This window comes from Physeter macrocephalus, chromosome 11, assembly GCF_002837175.3.
Source record: "Physeter macrocephalus isolate SW-GA chromosome 11, ASM283717v5, whole genome shotgun sequence".
NCBI classification, from domain to species: domain Eukaryota; kingdom Metazoa; phylum Chordata; class Mammalia; order Artiodactyla; family Physeteridae; genus Physeter; species Physeter macrocephalus.
This window is the reverse complement of record NC_041224.1, coordinates 46,176,704-46,182,703: the sequence shown is the minus strand read 5'-3', so window position 1 is coordinate 46,182,703 and position 6,000 is coordinate 46,176,704.

The following is a 6,000-nucleotide window of genomic DNA, read 5'->3' as shown; positions in this document are numbered from 1 at the left end:
CTCCCGGCCCCAATCAGGACTTTGGGTGCTGGCCCGGCCCTGAGAAGCGTGCTTCAGAGACGCCCCTCCCCCCATCTCGGTCCCCAGGGTCGTTTCCCCTCACCCAATCCCAGCCCCCGCCCCCCACCCCCGCAGGCCTTGCCGCTTCACCCTGCCATTGGGGGAGAGGGGTTCTAAGGTCACATACTCTGCTCTTCTTCCCAATCCCCCTCCCGCGCCCTGGGGCACCGCATTTATGGGGCAAGATACCTTCACGCACGAAGGTCCCGCCGCATGAAGGTGAAGGTCTTTTCCGAGCTCCACCGACGCTGAAGGGCTTGCACAGAATCCCTTGGGCCTTGGACTGTTCAGAAGGGGGCAAGAGGGTGAGCTTCAGGGTTAAAGGGCGGGGATGGGGGTGGGGGAGAGACTTCTGGGCGCCTGACGACTCCATAATCCTTCGCCGGAATGGCGCTCGGGCAGGCGCTCGCCCAGAGCCGGAGGGTCCCACAGGCAGAGGCTGCATCTCGTGCCAGCCACGAAGGTGAAGGCGGACAGGGCCGGATGGGCAAGAAAAGAAGGAAACGTGTGGAAAGTGTGAAGGGGAAAGGAGAGACGAACGTTGGGAGGGAAAAAGGAGGCTCGGCCTGGAGAAAACACAAGGCCCGGCGCAGCCCGGGAGGGAGGCACAAGCAAGAGATGGGGAGCCCAGAACACCGGCGTTTCATTTTTAAATCTTCTAGGTGTCTGCGGGTCAAATAAAGACAAGGGCCGTAACGATTATTCTGTTAAATCTATGGTACTTGACTTCGCAAACACTAATTGATTAGACACCAAAATGATTTGTTTAAAGAGTTTTCCTTCCCAAGGGCAGCTGCTCTCGGGCCCGGGTCGACGTTATCCTGCGAGGCTGCGGAAGAGAGCGGCCAACGCGCCGCGCGCCAGGCCGCAGAGGCCGCACTCGGCCCGGGGCTGTCGGCGCGGGTCCACGCCCCTTCCGCCTCAGGCTCCCGGCTGGCCCGCACCCCGCTACCTCCGCCCTTCCTGTCCTCCAGGTCCGGAGCTTGCTGCACCTGGGGACCTTCGTGAGCCCACTGTGCCTTTTGCCCGCCCCGTTTGCTCTGAGTTGTCCACACTTTGGGTCGCTTTGATCTGCTCCAGACAAAGGGCCCCCCTCTCCCTTGCCTCTGGCCTCCCCAGCCTCCAGCCCTGGCATTCTCTACCTCGGCGGCGCGCGGCTAACCCAGAGTAGAGCCCCAGAAGGGAGGCACTGGAAGAGCATTAACCACCGCCCCAAATCTAGTAAATTCTTTGCCCCTTCCCCACCCCGCAGCCCGGATAGGTCTCCTTTGTAATATACTTCAACAGTACAAAGATAAGACCAAGAAAGAAAATCCACTGAAGGTTTGGCCAGAGGTCACCTGCCCCGGCATCTAGCTGGCTTCGTCCGCAGCGGGGTCCTGAAGGCAGCGTGTCCCACCTGGGAGCCTTGGACCCCACCCGAAGCCCCACGGCATCAGGACACCCCTTATCCCTTCAGCGCTCTCAGCTGGAGACCTTGAAAAGCCCTCGCCGAAGTGGGCGACCGTTGGAATGAATCTAAGCCCAAGAGAAGCCGCCTCTAGCTTATCGGATGCCCCAAGAATGTAAGTAACCGGAGATGCTCCCAGAGGGGTCTGAGGTCCAAAGAGTGCTGCCCCGACCGCCCTGTGCACCTCCTAGAACCTAGAGTCCGCTGGGGTTGGCACCAGCTGTCAAAGAGCTCTTCACCAGAGCGTCTTCTCTGGGATGTGGAGGGTGTGGTTAGGAGATGGAACAAAGGAGAGTGCAAAACACAGAATAAAAAAATATATTGTTATGAGCAAAAACCGTAATTTACATTAAAAAAGAAACCGAACAGATGAATAAAAAGTATATGAAGGTCAAAGGTTGATGAAGAGGGCTAGAATAATTGATTACCGCTTCCTTGGCCCCCATAAAGTGGAGAGAAGCCATTGACTAATTTTTTTTAACGGTTGTCAATAATGAATCATCAGGCCACCCTCTTCTGAATTTTTTAGTGTTCCATTGTAAGCCAATAGCAATTTTCTGGGGGGAAGAAAACATCTGCAGAGGTGGGAAGAAGACATGAGAACCCGGCCAGAAGCACCCAGGACCAAATCCTTCACCCACAGTTATTAAGTGCCCTACTGTGCCAGACACCAAAGAAATGGTTCCTCACCGAGAGTTTAATTCTAGACTTGCTACAGGCATCAGAAATGCTGGTGAGCGGACATCCCTGGTGGCGCAGTGGTTAAGAATCCACCTGCCAATGCAAGGGACACAGGTTTGAGCCCTGGCCCAGGAAGATCCCACATGCCGCGGAGCAACTAAGCCCGTGCGCCACAGCTACTGAGCCTGTACTCTAAAGCCTGCGAGCCACAACTACTGAGCCCACGTGCCACAACTACTGAAGCCCGCGCGCCTAGAGCCCCTGGTCTGCAACAAGAGAAGCCACCACAATGAGAAGCCCGCGCACCGCAACTAAGAGTAGCCCCCACTCGCTGCAACTAGAGAAAGCCCGCGCACAGCAACAAAGACCCAATGCAGCCAAAAATAAATAAATTAATTAATTTTTTAAAAAAAGAAAGAAATGCTGGTGAGTTACATTCTGAGGCCCTGGCCAAGGTGTCAGACTCTCCGTGGAGCCCTGGGTGAGGGAATCTTCCCTGACACCCAGGTTTGCTGTTTGTGCGGTCAACAAACAGGAAGTTAACATTTAATGGCTCAGAGGGGCTAGAAACAGTTTTTTGGAACGGTCCTGAAAACTGGGGCTGGGCCATATGTTACATCTCTGTTACTCACAAAGAGCGCTAAAGCAGTAACTCTGAAACTGACGGAAGGTTCTCAAAGAACCTTGTGTGGCCAGCATTTGGAGGAAAGACCTTATTCTCATTCTCTTTTCTAAGCCTACTGGGGTCACCTGGCAAGCTCTAGCCCACCCAGCATAGGAAGGATTGCACCTGCCTCACCACCACCAGCAGCACCCCAACATCTACAAAATAAGTAGTCTAAAATCTTTGTTTCCACACTGAAAACATTGCCAGCCACAAGCATCCAGTCCATAGTCTTATTTCCCTTTTTCTTAAATATATACATGTATGAAATGGGGTGGTGACTGACATTATTTTTTTTCTTTAAGTTCCCTGCAGCTACTCAAAATCTAACCAGCTGACAATGAGCCCTCCCCTCAAGCTTCTTGGCTGTGATAAAGAACTGTACAGTATCCTGTAATCACATACACTAGACCCACTGAGTAATTTCAAGAGACCCCTCCCTGGCCTCTTTAATCCTCCATAGTGCACCTGATTTTATGCTGGGCAGTGGAAGAGGGAAGGGAAGAGAGGGACAAAATGACAAAAAGCTATCCTAGCCCTCCTGTCCTTCACACACACACACACACACACACACACACACGCGCGCGCGCATACATGTGCATTCACCCTAACTAGGCCTAAGAGCATCCATCCCACCCATCATACATTCTTAGTAATAGGAAAGTTTTCCAAGACATTGAGTAAGAATAAAATGTTTCTGAGAAATTACTGCAATTCAGTCAACTACAAGAAAACAAAGGTTAAATGAAAGGAACGAACAGCCAAGAAAGATTAGGGAGATTTGCAAACTCCCCAAGCAAGTCCTGCACTCACATTAGTCCACCATATACAATACTTATCCAGATTTTTACTTTGGCTCCTCCTTTAGGGACCAGCACTGAACCAGGTCCCCTTTTCATGGGGGGTGGGGCCGGGGGGGGCAGACAGAGTTAAGCTCACCTCATCCCAGCCCTCTTCAGGTAGACTCCAGGGGCTCAGCCAAGAGCCTCACATGAAGGAGCATTTCCAGGATCAAGTCCCTAATTAGTTACACAAAGAGAAAACCATGAACAATTTGCGCATTTGGTGGTATTTACTTCTTTCTTTTAACAAACTGCCTTTGGGAAAGAGAGTTGTCATAAGGGCAAATCGATCACTTCAAGGGGATTAAAATATGGAGGGGGGGGCAAACGGTTTAGCTCAAAGTCTGCCTTCTACGTTAACCCATTGTTTGGTCTCATATAAGAGCTACATGCTCTATGTTGTAAGAAATGAGAACAGAAACAATAAGGAGCCAAGAATTCAGCTTCCCACCAACATATTGTGATCCACTAGGCAGAAAATATGTTTTAAGCTTGCATATATGTATGTATAACTAGAGAGATGTAGATACAAGAGTAACTTTAAATAGAGTAATTTTGTTTTCTGAGTTCCTTTTTGTCACTGTATTTTTCCCAAAGACCTTCTACTCTCTGGAGGTTTTAAATTCCTAAATATTCATTGCACAAGCTGATGCTAAGTCCACTGAGTTGGAACCCCCCATCTCCAGGATCTGCATAGCCACTGTTTGGACAAAACAGGAGTGTCCGTGGTGATGAAACCAAACAGGTTAACCTATCTCAGGACATGACCACTTTCAAGGAAGGCAGGTAGAGTAACCCACTGGCCTTGACCTACCTTGATCTTGATGTTGCCCAGGCGGTGGTAGGGACCTGGGCAGAGATTGGCCTGCTCATGCCTTAGCTGGTGAGAATTTTCCCCCCAGGATAAAATGGCCCAAGCTTTTGCCTAAGGGACTCAGCCACCACTACTACTACCATTCCACCACCCTGACCTCTCCTAGGGTCTGGGAACATTCCCAGCAGAGACACCGGTGGTGGGCTCCGACCCGGTGCCTCAGGAAAGGAACATACAGTCTGAGTTTGGACACACACTTTGTTCCATATCCGAACCCATATACCCAGGTTTTGAGAAGCTGTCCCCCATTGTAACCACCACTCGCCCGGGGCTGAGGCTCGGCGCTGACCGGGTCATAACTGCCAAGGGCTGGACAATGGGCACATCTGTCCTTTCTCTGAGGGATGAAAGCACCTAAGCGGACACGCTCTGCCTTTTGTTACGGTTTTTTTTTCCCTTTCTTTTGTAAATGAAAGAAAGCCGCGGCATGTGGCGGCCGGGTATATGTCCCACACTGGGTGCCTCCCCACGCGTCCCCACCAGGCCCAAGGACCAGGTTCGATTCCGGATTGGACCGTGATTGTGGGAAGCGAACAATTACGCCCGAAGCTGAATTGATTTTCAAATCTGGAGGCTTCTCGCAGGGACGCCGGGAAGAGGGCGTCCCTACGGGCCAAGAAGAGACCGGCGCGCCTGGTCCACCCTGCCGGCGTCAGTCCTTCCCTCAAGCAGCGGCCTCTTGGTGTTTTAGCAGAAGGGCCGTGAAGAAACCGCAGGAACAGCCCGAGCTTCGGCGGCCCTACCAGAACCTACGAGTTAACATAGGAACCCACCAGGGCACTCACAAAACACACACACACACACACACACACACACACACACACACACACACACACACGCTGAGTCATTCACGAAGCGGCGCGCCGCCTTAATTATCAGCTGAGCCGGAGAAGGACCCAGGCGGAGGAGGACAGCGAGGTATGGCCGGGGCTGGGACTCTTGGCACTAAGCTCACCTCTTCGCATAGCATGGAAGAGTCAGGGTGGGCAGAGAAATATCAGGGAGGACAGAGGTTGTCGGGTCAACAGCCACCAGGTTGACCAAGGCCTTTAAAATATTTGCTCCCCTCCCCCCCAAAAGGCCAAGCACCTGAAGATGGGGAGAGCGTGGACTCCCAGAGGCCCTCCCGGGAAACAAGCCAGGGTGTAAGGAGTGATGACACCAGCTGAGGCTCCCCGGGAAACCTGCACCGGGAGGCAGCAACTCGAGAGAGGGGCGATGGCTCTCTAGGCATACTGCGCCACCCGGGAGGCGAGCCCAGCAAGTGCGGCCGGGGGCTGGGAAGAGAGCCCACCCGAGCCAGGGAGCCGAGAGGGGCCCAAGTTTCCCAGGGCTGCGGTAGCAGCCCCAGATCGCGCTCTACGTTAGACACTCGCACGTGCGCGCCGCTCCCCCGCCGCCCAGCGCCTTACGAGCGGCGCTGGGACCC